This window comes from Caretta caretta, chromosome 4 (genome assembly GCF_965140235.1).
Source record: "Caretta caretta isolate rCarCar2 chromosome 4, rCarCar1.hap1, whole genome shotgun sequence".
Taxonomy (NCBI): Eukaryota; Metazoa; Chordata; order Testudines; family Cheloniidae; genus Caretta; species Caretta caretta.
In genome coordinates this window covers 7,576,215-7,594,614 of record NC_134209.1, presented here as the reverse complement: position 1 = coordinate 7,594,614, position 18,400 = coordinate 7,576,215, and positions in this window count along the sequence as shown.

Here is an 18,400-nt window from a genome sequence, read left to right as displayed (position 1 = left end):
ACAACTACTTCTCCACTATATGAGTGCGTTGCACCGTCGTGCCCTCTGGGGTCGATCAAATCGCGTCTCCTCCGAGGCCCCCGATGAACTCACCAGTGCACGCTGGGCATCGGTTCTCGCCGCAATCCTCGACCTCCAGGAGGGGTCCGGGCAAGGCTAAATAGCAGCCTCATCGCCCACCCAGGGATGCCAAAAGCTGTTGCCAGCACCCAGTGCCGAGAGGTTAAACAACAGCTGGGGTTGGTTCGTTACCCGGTGTGCTTCACCCGATAATCACAACGGGGTGGAGAAGGAGAAAAGTTTATTTGCAGCTGCAAAAAGGTCCAGGGAGAATAAGATCTCAGATCCTGAACACAGAGCAGGAAGTTACACAGGCTTTTATACATCCTTTTTCCCAGCATACCTATCCAATAGGAAGCTGCCCTAAGTATCCATATAGCCAGCCAATCCAGTTCCCAGCTAGTTCCCTTGTTCTCTGTATCACTTGTTAAACTGTACATAAAGCTGCTTTATTCAGCATTGTTCTTCCATATCTGCCCTGTTTGGCTTTGTTTAGTTTCAGGCGGTCTGACTCTGCAACATATTGTTGCAGATCCTCAACATAATTGCTGCGAGTGCCTCCAGGCGGGGGGGCCAAGGACACTTGGACCTAGTACGCAGAGCTGCTGCGAGTGCCTCCAGGCGGGGGGGCCAAGGACACTTGGGCCTAGTACGCAGAGCTGCTGCGAGTGCCTCCAGGCAGGAGGGGGGGCCAAGGACACCTGGGCCTAGTGCGAGGGGGCTTCATCGACACTCGTGGTCTTCCATCCCCTCGAGTTACCTAGTGGCCATGCCCCAGTGTCCCCAACAACTCCCCTGCTCAAAGCAGGACCAATCCCCAACTAAATCATCCCAGCCAGGGCTTTGTCAAGCCTGACCTTAAAAACTTCTAAGGAAGGAGATTCCACCACCTCCCTAGGGAACGCATTCTAGTGTTTCACCACCCTCCTAGTGAAAAAGTTTTTCCTAATATCCAACCTAAACCTCCCCCACTGCAATATGAGATCATTACTCCTTGTCCTGTCATCTGCTATCACTGAGAACAGTCTAGATCCATCCTCTTTGGAACCCCCTTTCAGATAGTTGAAAGCAGCTATCAAATCCCCCCTCAGTCTTCTCTTCTGCAGGCTAAACAATCCCAGTTCCCTCAGCCTCTCCTCATAAGTCATGTGTTCCTGTCCCCTACTCATTTTTGTTGCCCTCCACTGGACTCTTTCCAATTTTTCCACCTTCTTCTTGTAGTGTGGGGCTCCAAACTGGACACAGTACTCCAGATCTCCAGAGTAGATATGTGGACAGAGTTGGCAATGGGTTTGTTGGAAGGATCGGTTCGTGGGTTAGTGTTTTTGTTGTGTGGTTGCTGGTGAGTATTTGCTTCAGGTTGGGGGGGCTGTCTGTAAGCGAGGACTGGCCTGTCTCCCAAGATCTGTGAGAGTGATGGGTCGTCCTTCAGAATAGGTTGCAGATCCTTGATGCTGCGCTGGAGAGGTTTCAGTTGGGGGCTGAAGGTGACAGCTGGTGGCGTTCTGTTCCTTTCTTTGTTGGGCCTGTCCTGGAGTAGGTGACCTCTGGGTATTCTTCCCTTCAGCAGGTAGTTTTAAGATCACTTGATAGAGATCCTGTAGGTGTTTGTCTCTGTGTGAGGGGTTGGAGCAAATGAGGTTGTACCGTAGAGCTCGGCTGTAGACAAGGGATTGTGTGGTGTGGTCTGGATGAAAGCTGGAGGCTCACCACACGATCCATCGTCTACAGCCGAGCTCTGCAATACAACCGCATTTGCTCCAACCCCTCAGATACAGACAAACACCTACAGGATCTCTATCAAGCATTCTTACAACTACAATACCCACCTGTGGAAGTGAAGAAACAGATTGACAGAGCCAGAAGAGTACCCAGAAGTCACCTACTACAGGACAGGCCCAACAAAGAAAATAACAGAATGCCACTAGCCATCACCTTCAGCCCCCAACTAAAACCTCTCCAGCTCATCATCAAGGATCTACAACCTATCCTGAACGACGGCCCATCACTCTCACAGATCTTGCGAGACAGGCCAGCCCTTGCTTACAGACAGCCCCCCAACCTGAAGCAAATACTCACCAGCAACCACACACCACACAACAGAACCACTAACCCAGGAACCTATCCTTGCAACAAAGCCCGTTGCCAACTGTGCCCACATATCTGTTCAGGGGACACCATCATAGAGCCTAATCACATTAGTCACACTATCAGAGGCTCGTTCACCTGCACATCTACCGATGTGATATATGCCATCATGTGCCAGCAATGCCTCTCTGCCATGTACATTGGTCAAACTGGACAGTCTGTACGTAAAAGAATCAATGGACACAAATCAGACGTCAAGAATTATAACATTCAAAAACCAGTCGGAGAACACTTCAATCTCTTTGGTCACTCGATTACAGACCTAAAAGTTGCAATTCTTCAACTAAAAAACTTCAAAAACAGACTCCAACCAGAGACTGCTGAATTGGAATTAATTTGCAAACTGGATACAATTAACTGAGGCTTGAATAGAGACTGGGAGTGGAAGGGTCATTTCACAAAGTAAAATTATTTCCCCATGTTTAGTTCTCCTCACCCCCACCCCCCACTGTTCCTCAGACTTTCTTGTCAGCTGCTGGAAATGGCCCACCTTGATTATCACTACAAAAGGTTTCCTCCCCCCCCCCCCGTTCTCCTGCTGGTAATAGCTCACCTTAAGTGATCACTCTCGTTACCGTGTGTATGGTAACACCCATTGTTTCATGTTCTCTCTGTATATAAATCTCCCTACTGTATTTTCCACTGAATGCATCCAATGAAGTGAGCTGCAGCTCACGAAAGCTTATGCTCAAAGAAATTTGCTAGTCTCTAAGGTGCCACAAGTCCTCCTTTTCTTCAAGTGAGATGGTAATTCATTAATTCCCTGGGTTACTTCCTGGCCATTTGTGTTGCTTTAGTGCCATTGAGAAAACTGTTCTCAAAATCTCTGGGTCCCCTTGCCCTACGCTGTGGTTATGAAAGCTCCTTCGCAGCTCCTTTTACTTTCCTGCTTTCCAGTTACTGTAAATAAACCATTAACACAATTCTTCTTGTTTCTTCCACATTCTTGTCTTAGTTCCAGTTGTTGTGGGCAGAGTCATGAGATGTGTTTGTGACACTCTACACCTTGCGGGAGCGTCTTATGCTTAGAAGAAGCACACGGGATCTTTTCAGGGGAAAAGGCAAAACACCGCATTTCTTGAAAATACAACTCTTAGCATACGCATTTAATCACACACACACACACACACACACACACACACACACACACACACACACACACACACACACACACACGTCCTGCAGATGGTCTTACAGTTACCAGTTTGCTGTAGCTCTTGTCAATCTAACGGCCAGTTAGACTGAACACAAGCGAGGAGCTGAGCTCCGTCGGTCGCAAACCCATGCTCTGAGGCTTTGCAGGACTGAACCCAGAGTCTGATGGCAAAACACCCCAGCTTTAGACTTGTCAATTCCCACTTTCGTCTATGGATTTTGCAATGTCATTCTGTAATCGTTAGTCCTCAAGTGGGATTAATCTCCGGGTTTTCCGCTGTTATTGTTTGGTGGTTTTGTTGGCTTCCCATCCTTAGATCTTCTTTGTCTTGCATTCAGGGTGCCTGCCTCACCGTTGAGGTCATCAATGCTGCTAACATGTTTAGCGTCGGATACGGTGGATGTTTTCTGATTGTCTCCTGCTGTTTCCAAGTCTCTCACGTCTTCTTGACCATCTGGACATTTGTGAGGCCTTTTCACAGACATCAGAATCTGGCTGATGCACCTTTACCAATGGCCCATGAGGTCGTTCCTTCCTGCTCTCAGAAAGGGTGGCGGGCAGAATATGGTCAAATCCTATCCTACATCAATCCATTTAATACATGGTTATCCCTTCTCTTTCATTATGCAAAATGGAAACATCGAATCCTCCTCCTCTAGGTGCCCTGTAACCCCCATATTCCTCACCTTGTATTGAATTGTGTTGTTACCTTGCACGGCATGGTTTCCATGTATCCGGGGAAAGATTAGGAGGTACCAGCAAGGAAGGTCAGCAACCCCCGGGTGGGGTGTGAAACAGCCCATCCACAGCCGTTGCCCAGCAAGGAAGCTCCCACTCAGTGATTCCCCTGCCTGAGGCCACAGCAAGGGAATTGCTGCACCGTGCTGGGAGATTGAGCAATGCCCCCCCCCACGCTTCCCCCCCCCAGACACGCCTGGACTGGGGCTTCCCAAGCACACGGGCTGAGGGGGCAAAAACCAAACCCAAACCCGGGGCCCACGCTTGGCCTTTCTCCTCCCCCCACCGACACTGCCAGCAAGAAGGACACTGAAGACTTGAGACTCCAACTGAGGGGACGGGACCGGGCACACAGCACGTCGTACGTCACACACAAAATGTCGAATCTCGCACCCACAACTCCTCGCACGTCGCGCGCACACAGCACGTCGCACGTCACACACAAAATGTCGAATCTCGCACCCACAACTCCTCGCACGTCACACCCACAGAACATATTGCACGTCGCGCACACAGCACGTCGCACACACAAACACGTCTCACACACACACAAAACACGACACACAACCCATCTCACAGACAGAAAGCACGACACACACCACATCACACAAAACACGTCACATGACACCACACGCACACTTAACACGATACACAAAATGGCACACAACACACACACAACATGACACACAACAGATCACACAACACACTACACAGACACACACTCACAGAACATGTCGCACTTCGCACCTCACACACAAAGGTCGCACATCACACACAACACGACGCACGATGCATGTCGTACACCGCACATCGCAATTCGCATGCACACACAGCATGTCACATGTCGCACGTTGCACTCACACACACACACATCTTACATCACATGTTGCACGTCTCACGCACACAACACATCGCATGTCACACATCACACACACAAAGCCCCGTGCATCACACACAACATGTCATTCGTCGCATGTCACATGTCGCACGCCCACACAGCACATCGCACATCACAATTCAAACACACAGCTCGTCGCGTTTTGCATATCTCACACACACAACACGTCCCACACACACAGCACGACACACAACACTTGTGTGTGTGAGACGTGTTTGTGTGCGTGTGATGTGTTGTGCATGTGTTGTCTGTCGTCTAGAGTGTTGTATTCAGTGTGTGTGGGACGTGTTGTGTGTTGTGTGTGTGATGTGTTGTGTTGTGTGCAATGTTGTGTGTTTGTTTTGTGTTGTGTGCCGTTTGTGTGGTGTGTGTCGCACGCACAGAGACAACACATCTCACCTCACACGCACAGCACGTCGCACGCTCACATAGCACGTCACACACACAGTACATCACACAAACACACAGCACGACACACACATCACACAAACACACAGCACTACACACAACACATGTGTGTGAGACGTATTTGTGTGTGTGTGATGTGTTGTGTGTGTGCTGTGTGTCGTCCAGAGTGTTGTGTTCCGTGTGTGTGTGACGTGTTGTGTTTCGTGTTGTGTGTGGTGTGGTGTGTGTGTGGTGTTTTGTGACATGTTGTGTGTGTCATCTAGAGTGTTGTGTGACGTGTTGTGTGTGTGTCTGTGTGGTGAGTGGTGTGGTGTGTGTGTGTGATGGGTTGTGTGTCGTGTTGTGTGTCATGAGACATGTTGTGTGTGACATGGTGTGTGTTGCACGTACAGAAACAACACATCGTACGCCGCACGCCACACGCCGCACACACAACACGTCACACGTCGCTTGTCACACATCGGACATAGACACACAACACGTCGCACATCAGACACACACAACACGCTGCCCGTTGCACACATACACAGCACGTTGCACGTCACACTCAAAAACACATCTCACACCACACAACACGACACACGCCATGTCACACAGACACAAAACACTACACACAGGTCACACACACAACACAGAATACGTCACACAGACACAAACACACACATGACACACACCACGTCACGCACAACACATCACATGACACCAAAACACAACACCACACACACACTCAACATGGCACACAACATGACAAAACACATCACACAGACAGACACAAACACGACACACAATGTCACACACACACTACACAAAACATGTCTCAAACACACACCACGTCACATGTCACCACAAACACAATACCACACACACAATCCACACAACACTCTAGACGACACACAACACCACACACAAGACATCACACACACACACACAACCCGTCACACACACACACATCACGGCACACACAACACGACACAGAAAACGACTCACACAGAAACACACACAACACGATACACACAGAAACACATCACACGTCCCACAAAACATGTTGCACATTGTCACACACACTCATGTACACATGTCGCACATTGCACGCCGCACGACACACACAAAAACCTGTCACACATACAAACACACACACAACACATCACACACACAATGTCTCATGCACACACACACAAAACACACAACCTGTCTCACACATACACACACATAACACGACACACACAACACGTCACACACACACACAAACACACCCAACGCGACACACAACACACCACACAGACAGACACAAACACACATGACACAGAACTTGTCACGCACACAAAACACATCTCACAAACACACACCATGTCATATGACACTACAAACACCACACACACAATCTACACAACTCTAGATGACACACAAAATGACACACATGTCACACACACACAAAATGACACACACACACAAAACGTCTCACACACACACAAAACACAACACACAACCCGTCTCACACACAAACATAACATGACAAACAGAACACGACACACACCAGGACACACACAGAAACACACTTAATGTCCCACACAATACGTCTCATGTTGCCCGGATACATACAACACATCGCACGACACACACACAGAAACACATCACACACACAAAAACACACAAAGCGACACACAAAGCGACACAAAACACATCAAACACACACAACATGTCACACATATACAAAAATGTTTCTCTCACACACAACACGACACAGAACACATACAATATGACAAACATAACATGAAACACAACACACACAACATGACATACAACACGTTACACATACAACACATCGCATGTCACACGTTGCATGGACACAAACAACACATTGCATGCCTCAAACTGCACAAACACTTCGCACATGGCACATCGCACGTTGCACGTCACACCTGCACACACAACACATCGCGCGTCGCATGTCAGACACACAACACGTCGAATGTCGGACACACAACATGTCGCACGTCGCACGCACACACAGCACATCGCACATTGCGAATCAAACACACAATACGTCGCACGTCGGACAAGCACACACACAACGCGACACAACACATCACACACACAACACGACACACACAACATGACACACAATATGTCACACACACACCCCCACACACCACGTCACACACACCACATCACATGACACCACAAACACCTCACCACACACACACACACACTCAACACGTTGCACAACACGACACACAACACGTCTCACACACACACACAACATGACACACAACACGTCACACAGACAAACACACATAACATGACACACAACACATCACACACACAACACGTTTTGAAGGGGGATGGACGTCATTCTTGTGACAAGGCACCTGCTATGGGCAAAAACACTTTCGCCCTGTGCGCCCTTCCAGACAAGTCTTATGCCCCAAATACTTTGGGTCTTCCGGGATAAGTCCCCGAATAATCAAGGATCTTGACCAAAAAGGTCGTCACGTCTAGAAAGGAAGAAAGATTGTCGTTGTGGAGACCATGAAACAAGCCCTGCAACTTCTGGACACGTATCCCGACAGCCCACAGGGTGCACATCAAGGGACGTTCAAAGCGAGACGGGCGTTCTTTTTGGGGAGACTAACCCCCATTGCGCTGACCAGGAGAAGGGGGAAGTGGGAGCCTGCAGCGCCATCTAGCGGCCAAAGGAGAAATCGCCGGATTCTGGACCTGTGTGCGCCCTTGGTTCGGTTCACATGGAAAGCTGTGTCACGCCAGGTTGGGAAAACGGGGTTCTGCTGCACGACATCATCCTCTGGAATGACTCAACCCGACAGGACACCTCCTACGATACACTGCTCCGAGTGACGCTCTCAAACAGGTCCCCACAGCTCCCCAGCCGCCCCCCACCGGGAGGCAGGTGTGAGAGGATTGTTCTCCCCAACTGACAGAGGGAGAAACGAAGGCTGAGAAAGGCGAAGGGCCTTGTCTTCCATCACACAACCTGTCGGGATAGAGTTGGGAACAGGACCCGGGTGTCCTGACTTTCAAACGAACCATCAGTCTGGAGTTTCACACACTGAATGATCAGAATAAAGGGACCTGCAATGAGCTACAGACCAACAACCCCAATGACTCGAAGGGACAAAGGCCTAGTTGGGGGAAAATTGTCCCACCTTAACCTCCTGTTTTCCGTGCCGAGAATTTGGCCAGCACCGGGCGGATCAGGCTGCCTCGGTACCAAACCTCTCCGGGCTCTTCCCTTCTCCACAGGGACGTCTGTCTTCTCGCTCAATGAGCAGTGGGAAAGGAGAAAACTCCCGAGAGGCTCCACCTCGCGCTCACATACGAGACCCTGAATTCTCTCTCAGTCCTCAAGGAGACACCTCCAGAAGGAGACTCCCTGCAGCAAAGCCCCGGGGGTCTCTGAGATCCCCCTGCCCTGCAGCCTGTCCTCCCTGGCCGTTGTCGTGGACTCTCTGTGAGGTCACCGCCTCCCAACCGCCTTTCACCAATCAGATGAGTGCTGCAAAAAGCCCTTGTGATGTCACTGCCACCCCCACCCCTGCCCTGCAGGGCTCATGTCCTGCCCCGAGCCGGCTCCTGTGCGTGTTTGAGCTGCTCCCCCTGGGTCACCCCCACACACTCAGTGGTCGTGCAAGGGTTCACGCAGGCCACACGTGGAACCATCAGAGGATGCTCAATGTGCCGCACTCGGTTTTGCAGAGATTTGGAGACTTGAAGGCCAGAAGAGACTCTTAGATCATCTCATCTGGCCCCCTACACATCACAGGCCTCCTGCATGGCGCAGTAGCGAGTTTTGGACCAAAGCAGACTCGAGAAAGGCATCTCATCAAGGGATGGACTAAGCCCCACTTCCCTTGGGAGTCTGGAGAAAATTGATGCTGTGCGGGCAGGGAATTGACCCCAAGGCCACAATTGACCCCAATTGACCCCAAGGTGTTTTTCTTTGTCTGAGGGATTGGAGCAAATGCGGTTGTATCTTAGAGCTTGGCTGTAGAGAACGGATCGTGTGATGTGGTCTGGATGAAAGCTGGAGGCATGTAGGTAAGTATAGCGGTCCAGGATAGGGTGGTATTTATGTGACCATCGCTTATTAACACTGTAGTGTCCAGGAAGTGGGTATCGTGTGTGGCCTCTCCTTCTGCCCCTCCACCCCCACCAACATGATACAGTTCTGCGGTGACCTGGAATCCTACTTTCCACGTCTCCGACTGAAGGAATTTTTCCAACACACCTCTGAACAACACACTAATCCACAGAGACCTTCCTACCAACACGACAAAAAGAAGGATTCTGCGTGGAATCCTCCTGAAGGTCGAAACACCAGACTGGACTCAAGTGCTTCACCCGACAAGCACGGACTGAAGTGGTGGAAAAGCAGCATCACTTGGCCCATAACCTCAGCCGTGCAGAACACAACACCGTCCACGGCCTCAGGAACAACTCTGACATCCGAATGGAAAAGGCTGACAAAGGAGGTGCTGTCGTCATCATGAATAGGTCGGAATATGAACAAGAGGCTGCTCGGCAGCTCTCCAACTCCACATTCTCCAGCCCATTCCCCTCTGATCCCACTCAGGTGACCAAGAGAAACTGCACCATCTGCTCAAGAAACTCCCTGAAAAAGCACAAGAACAAATCTGCACAGACCCGCCCCTGGAACCCCGACCAGGGGTCTTCTATCTGCTACCCAAGATCCATAAACCGGGAAATCCTGGACGCCCCGTCATCTCAGGCATTGGCTGGGGTGCTGGTTGCGCAGGGCCTGAGGAGAGAGTCGACACAGCCAGATACTCCTGCTGTCTGGATGCCAATGCCTGAGAGGATTTCATCGCAGTCTCTGACGAGGGGGTTCAGGCTCCAGTGCTCTGCTCTGTTTCCCCAGCCCTGTGCAGGGGGTTGTTTCCAGTTTCAGAAATGGGGCAATGTTCACACACTCCCAATGGGTCTTTGCATGAATCAGGCCCTAACCCAGGGGCAGGCAAACTTTGGCCTGATGCCAAATCGGGTTTCAGAAATTGTACGGAGGCACAGTTAGGGGAGGCTGGGCCTCCTCAAACAGCAAGACATGGCCCGGCCCCCGCCCCCATTAGACCCCCGCTTCTCGCCCCCGGATGGCCGCCCCGGGCCTCCGGCCCCATCCAACCCCTCTGTTCCCTGAGGGGCTCCAGATCCCCCTGCCCCTAACAGCCCCACACTGCCCCATCCAACCCCCCCCTCCTTCCTGTCTGCCACCCGGACCTTCTGCCCCATCCAACCACCCCTTCTCCCTGATCGCCCCGGGACCTCCTGCTGCCATTCAACCCCCTGTTCCCCGCCCTCTCACCACCCCGACCCCATCCGCCCCCCAGCCCCTGACCCCCCGAACTCCCCTGCCCTCTACCCCACCCTTCCCCTGCCCCCTGACCGCGCTGCCTGGAGCCCCAGGACCAGCCGCCGGGCCGCACCGCACAGAGCCCCGGGGTCAGCCAGGCTTGTTGCCCCGCTGCCCGGAGCATGGGCCGGCGGCGCCGGGAGCGGAGGCTGCGGGGGGCGGGGGACGGCAGGGGCACGGCCGGGGGCTCTCCAGAACGGCTCAGAGCCCCCGGCCCCCCTTCTGCCCCCCCCGCTCCCCACATGTCGCAGCCACCCCACCCAGCTGAGACACCCCACCCCACAGACCCCTCCCCTCCCTACAGCCCCCCACAGCCATGCTGTGTCCCCCTGGGGGCTGCCATGGTGCTGCCCCTCCCAACCCAACCCAACCCAACAGCCGCAGCCATGCCATTGACCCAAGTCCCCGATCCAGGTCCCCTATAGCCTCTCCCTCCCCCACATCCCTGCCAGACCCAGTCCCCATCCCGACAACCCAATCGCCCCCTGTCCACAACCCCCCTTTCCTCCTCCCACAGCACCAATCCATCCCCTACCCTCCCACAGCTCGCACCACACAGACCCCTCCACCTCCCAGCTGGGCCCCCTCCCCGCCCCCCGCCACCCCACCCACCCCGTCAGACACCCGCCCCCGCTGGTCCACCAGGGTTTCCCCAAGACCCAACAACAGCTGTGAATGGTGTGGGGGAGAAGGTGTTGGTATTTGGTTGTGTATTGGGATTTTGTGTACGTGTCAAGGCTTGTGGTGGCTTTGTGCTGGGAGAGAAGTTGATCCCTGATTTGGGGCCAGGGCTTCTCTGACTCGGGGTCCTATGAAGGGAGCCAGCCAGTCAGGCCGTGGCACAGGAGCCAGCAAACAGGGCTGTAAACAGGGGAGTCTGAGGGGGAGTTTGTCTTGTGGTGCTTGTTTGGGGTTTGTTGTTGCTGTGGGGGGTGGGGTTTGGGTGTTTCCCAGGTGAACAGGATTTAGGTGGGAAGGTGATGACAGACACAGAGGCAGCGGTGGGAGTGACTCATGTCGTGGAAGACACAATGGAGATGACTGGCTGTGGAAGCTGCCGTATGTCCATGATCCTGGAGGGGGGACCTGGTAAGAGTTTTGTCTGCATGAAATGCCGTCTGCTCGAGCTGATGGAGGAGAAGATCTGAGGTTTGGAGATGCAGGTGGAAAGTCTGGATGAGTTTAGAAAGGGGTTTGAGCAGATGATGGAGCAAAGACATGAGGTATCTGAAGGGAAAAGCTCAGACTTGCAGATGGAAGCAGGACTGGGGAATTCTGAGGGGAGACTGCTGGGTGAGGGAAGTGGTCAGTGGAAGCATGTGACTAAAAAAAAACCAGGCAGAGGAAAAGACGGGCTCGTGAAGGAGAAATAGAGCTCAGGAATAGTTTTTGAGAGTTGGAAAATGAAGAAGGGGCTCAACAGGTAGTCACTGAAGGTGGAGGGGCAAGGAGGAAGAGAAGAGTGGCTAGTCCTATAGGAAAAGGGGAAGAGTCAATGGAGACTACACCAAATATGAGCCCCAGGAGGATACAGGATGGGTAGAAGAGGATTACAAGGGAGAATAGGAATGGAAAGAACTTGCAGCCAGAGGGAACAGGGGATAGACTGGAGAACAGCATCGTCACCAGGGAAAGGCAGGGCTACGTGATTGGGGACTCTTTACTGAGAAGACAAGACAGGCCTGTATCCAGAGCTGATCCAGAGAATAGAAGGGTGTGCTGTCTTCCAGGTGCTAAGATACGGGATGTAGATCTGAGGTTGAAAAGGATCCTAAAGGGAACGGGAAAGAATCCCCTAATTATCCTTCATGTGGGAACAAATGATACAGCTAGATTCTCGCTGGAAAGGATTAAGGGAGACTGTGCTAGGCTGGGGAAGACGCTTAAGGAAATCGAGGCTCAGGTGATCTGTGGTGGGATTTTGCCTATTCCTGGAGAAGGTCAACAAAGGCGTGACAAGATTATGACTGTCAACAGATGGCTCAGGCAGTGGTGCTAGAAGGAGGGCTTTGGGATGAATGGCCACTGGGAGGCATTCCTGGACAGAGGACAGTTCTCTCGGGATGGACTTCATCTGAGTAGGGAAGGAAACAGACTTCTAGGATGGAGGCTGGCACAACTGATTAAGAGAGCTTTAATCTAGGAATCTGGGGGAGATGATTGGTTGGGGAATGTCCAGGTAATCTCCATGCCGGATTTTAGCCTTGAGAGGGAAGAAAAGAAAGTAAGAAAGGATACAGCCGTGGGTAGGGGAATGGCTATAAGGAGGAAGGGCAGTGTGGACACCAGTCTAGTAGCTTCTGCTGGCTGTAGAATGACCGTGCCTCATTGGGTAAAGAAGGTGAGGGAGGCCAAACAGCAAAAATGAAGATGTTTGTACACCAATGCGAGGAGCCTTGGTAACAAAATGGAGGAACTAGAGGTACTGGTGTAGGAAGTGAAACCAGATATTCTCGGGATAACAGAAACAGGGTGGAATAGTCGTCATGACTGGACTACGGGTATTGAAGGGTATGTGCTCTTTAGGAAAGACCGAAATAAAGGTCAAGGTGGTGGAGTAGCATTGTCTATCAATGAGGAGGTCAAATGTAAAGAAATCAGCGATGGAATGGAGAAGACAGAGTCCGTCTGGGCAAAAATGACATTGGGGAAGAAAACGACTCGAGCCTCCCCTGGGATAGTGCTTGGAGTCTGCTAGAGAACGCCGGGATCTCATGTGGATATGGATCGAGCCCTCTTTAGTGTTTTAATGAAGTAAATACTCATGGAAACTGCGTGATCATGGGAGACGTCGCACGCGCGCACAATATGACACACAACCCGTCACACACACACAAATCACACATAACACATCACACACTGAACAAAACACTCAAGACAACACACACACAACCACGTCTCACACACACACGACACACAACGTCTCACACACAGAGACACGTCTCTCACACACGCCGACACACATGCAAGGCACACGACGGCTCTCACACACATCCACACACAAACACACGACACATAATGTCGCACACAAGCCGACACACACACACACACCGACACACGATACTGACACACATGAAACCGACAAACACAGGACACAGACAACGACTGACACACACACACAAGACACACAACGTCTCACACACACACACACATGACGTCTCACACACACACACAACTTCTCTCACATAGGCCCACACCCACACACGCCCACACAACACACACCCACACACGCCCACACAATGCACGCAGAACACACGCCCACACACACGACACATGCACAACACACAACACACCACACGACACGCCCCCCCACACAAAACACAACACAACACACGACCACGCCCACACACCACACACAACACAACACACGCCCACGCCGAAAGACACACACCACACACAACTCACACCCACGCCCACACACACACCCACCCACACCCACCCGCCGACTCACGACGACTCACACACAGCGAGACGGCAAACACACTGACACACACGACGTCTCACACGCCCACGACATGACACCAACACGTCACACGACACACAAGACGGCAGAGGACACGACACCAAAATCACACCCCGGAGACGACCCCCCGCGGGGGCGAGAGCGGAGCGGGGACGGTCGGGGGAACTCGGTCTCTGGGCGGCGCGTGGGGCCGGTGTGGGCGGGAGGGAAGAGGGCGGCAGGGCCGAGGGCGAGATTCCCAGCCCCCGTCGAGCGCTGGGGAGCGAGGGCTCCGGCTCGGCTCTCGCAGCGGCTCTGGCGAGGAATGGTGCCGGAGCTCTCGCCGGAGGGGAACGCGGCCGGAGGGGCCTGAGCCGCTTGGGCCTCTTTCCAAGGAGGCGGAACCAGGCCTCCGCTCTCTGCCCGCTGCAGACCCGGCTGCCAGGTCGGCGCTTCCAGTTCCTCGTCCGCACTCGCCGTCTTCTCGTGTGTTCGCCAACTCGCTCTCTCCTCTGCTCTCCTGGTGCCGTCTCCCTTTGTAGGACACAGGTAGGTGTGCATTCCCACAGGTGAGGTCTTGGGAGCCATGGAGAAGTCGGAGCGGACGAAAATCATGCAGGGCAGTAGAAAGGCTGCTGAAAGTACCTGAAGAGACAAAGGGAATGAGAAGGGGGAAGTCCAGACTAAGACAGGAGTCTAGTCTGTAAAGAGAAACAACGGGAAGTCTAAGCTACAGAAACTCTTCAAGTTGCCAAAAGACATTTAGGATGGGAAATGACTTCTTGAATCCAGTCTCTTTAAGATCTTAGGCTTAGTATGTGTGTGTATTTGTATTTGCTTAGCAATCTGCCTTCTTCTGTTTGCTATCCCTTATAATCACTGAAAATCTACCTTTTCTAGTGAAACTATTTTTTGTTTATTATTATTAAACTCAGTTTGTGCAAGGGGTGCTCCGTGAGGAAATGATTTGTGTGTTACTCCAAGGGGCCGCCCGGTGTCACTCTTGCTCCGTGAGAGAAATGATTTGAGCATGACCTGAATTGGCCACCCACTGTCACTGTTGGGCCAGGAGGGAAATGATTTGTGCATTTCACTGACTGGCCACCTGGTGTCACTGTTGCTCCGTTAGTGAAATTATTTGTGCATTACCCTGAGTGACCACCGAGTGTCACTGTTGCTCCGTGAGGAAAATGCTTTGTGCAGTACCTGGATTAGCCACCCGGTGTCACTGTTGCTCTGTGCGGGAAATGGTTTGTGCATGACCTGAGTTGGCCACCTGGTGTCACTGTTTCTCCACGATGGAAATGGTTTGTGCAGTACCCTGAGGGGCCACCCGGGGTCACTGTTGCTCTGTGAGGGAAATGGTTTGTGCATGACCTGAGTTGGCCACACACATCACTGTTGCTCCGGGGGGGGGGGGGGATTGTTTGTGTGTTACTCCTGAGTGGCCACATTGTGTCACTCTTCCTCCATGAGGGGAATGCTTTGTGCATTACCCTGTGTGGCCACCCAAGACAACACACACATCACACACAAAACATCACACACACAAAAAACGACAGACGACACTCACACACACACACACAACACGACACCGACACTCACAGAGAGAACACGTCACACATACAGAAACACGTCTCTCACACACACACAACACAGGACACCGACACACACAAACAACATGACACACAAATAAAATGACACACAAAACAGCACACAACACGACACACAAAATCACACACAATACACAACACCGACACATACACACACACACACACACAAGACGAGGCACAAAACGGCAGACAACGTGACACAGAAATCACACACGACACCGACACACAATACGACACACAACACCTCACATGACACACAAAATGGCACACGTGACACACACACACAACACGATGCACAAAACATCGCTCACAAAATATCACACACCCACACACAACAAGACACACACACAGACAACACGACACAAGACACACAAAACGGCACACGACACGAGACACAAAGATCTCACACAACACATGACACCGACACACACAACATGCACACAAAACGGCACACAACACGGCACACACCGTCACATGCACACAACACAGCATACAACATGGCACACACACACTCAACATGGACCACAACACGCACACATAAACACGTCTCCCACACACAAAACGACACACAAGTCACACACACAACACGTCACACGACACAGGCAACACGACACACACAACACGTCACACAGCAGAAGGTTTCATCGAGGAGGAGGATGTCCCGGGGTCCCCGGGCGATGCTCTGGGACTGCTCCCCAGGAAGCCAGGCAGGACTCTGGGGAAGTCTCCTCTCGGGGAGCAGCCTGTCTGCAGGACACACAGCTCCCCCGGCTCCACCTTCCTGGCTCTGACCTCGGAGCCTTCAGCCTCCTCTGCCCCTCCCTGCGCTTCCCACAGCCAGTCCGCCCAGGCGGGGTCCTGGGGGGGGCAGAGGGTCCTGCCCCCCAACTCCGCAGTCAGACGGGACTCTCAGCCAGCCAGGAAAACAGAGGTTTATTAGACGACAGGGACATGGTCTAACACAGAGCTTGTAGGTGCAGAGAACAGGACCCCTCAGCCGGGTCCATTTTGGGGGGCAGTGAGCCAGACAACCCCGTCTGCCCTTCACTCCATGTCTCCAGCCAGCCCCCAACTGAAACTCCCCCCAGCCCCTCCTCCTCTGGGCTTTGTCCCTGTCCCCGGCCAGGAGGGCACCCGATTCCTTTGTTCTCCAACCCTTTAGCTATCACCTCACAGGGGGGAAGGGCCCAGGCCATCAGGTGCCAGGAAAGAGGGTGTCGGCCATTCTCTGTGTCCAGACCCCTGCACACACCTGCCCTCCAGAGCTCTGCAACGATCATACACCCTTACCCCACCCCCTAGATCCTTAAGAACTGCACAGGGGAAACTGAGGCACCCCCACATGATTCAGAGGAAACATGAAGTCCCGCTTCATCACAGATGACTCCAGGAGGTGAGTTGCTTGCTATACTACCATGTTTTTCTGTCTCTCCTCTAGTATGTTGGCCATCACACACACTCTGTCTCTGTCTCTGTCTTTGTCTCTCTCTCCTCGTGCCAATGATGACAAGGCCCCGGGAGCCTGGGCCCCAGTTCCCTGCCTGTGCTCCATCTCTTCCTGTATCTGCCTCGCCCCTTCTCCCAGCCCACACTGCCCACCACTGCCTGGATGATTTCCCCCTCTCCTCCATTGCACCCCCCTCTGTGGGGTCCCTGCCACTCACCGTCTGCCTCCTCTCCTCCACCCCCTCCCCCGCTTCCCCACGGGTCACTCTGGGGGCCGGTTTTCTTCACCATCTTCGTGCATGATCTGGAGGATGGGATGGATTGCACCCTCAGCAAGTTCGCAGATGACACTAAGCTGGGCGGAGAGGGAGATACGCTGGAGGGTCGGGATAGGGTTCAGAGTGACCCAGACCAATTAGAGGATTGGGCCAAAAGAAACCTGATGAGGTTCAGCAAGGACAAGTGCTGAGCCCTGCACTGAGGAGAGAAGAATCCCATGCACTGCCCCAAGTATGTGAATCCCATGCACCGCCCCGAACTGACCCTCCCCGAGCATCCTCAATTCCATGAAACAGCTGTTCTGTGGTGGGCAGGAAGTGCTGGGAAGGAGGGTGGGGAGTTGCTCAGTGGGGGTGTGTCTCTCTGGGTGGGGTCTGTGTGTGTTTATGCACAAGCTGATTGTGATGTCACGGAGGCCAACAGCAAAGAGTGTTCGGCGTCAGCATTCTTGCCCTGCCGTCAGTCTGCCAACTGGCTTGGTTGACAACGGCTGGTGACCCAAGGAGCTGCTGAGAGACGCGGACCATCCCTCTGTCAGCAACTTCTTGAATCAGCTATTTCCACAGGTGTTTGAGGAACAAAAGGATGAGTTTTTACAGAAGGTAATTCCCAGATTCTTTCCCTGCTCATTAGATCGCACACGACAGGTCGGCGCCTCCTTCTCCTCGGGACGGGTGGGGGCGGGTGTGGCAACAGGCAGGTCTCAGCGTTCCCTTTTGATTTGAAAGTGGCCATCTCTCAGGTCTCCTCCTGCTTCAGCCTGTCAGGTTCTTTGGAGGCAGATTTAGATGATTTTATCTTTCAGCAGACTAGTCGGGGGGAATTT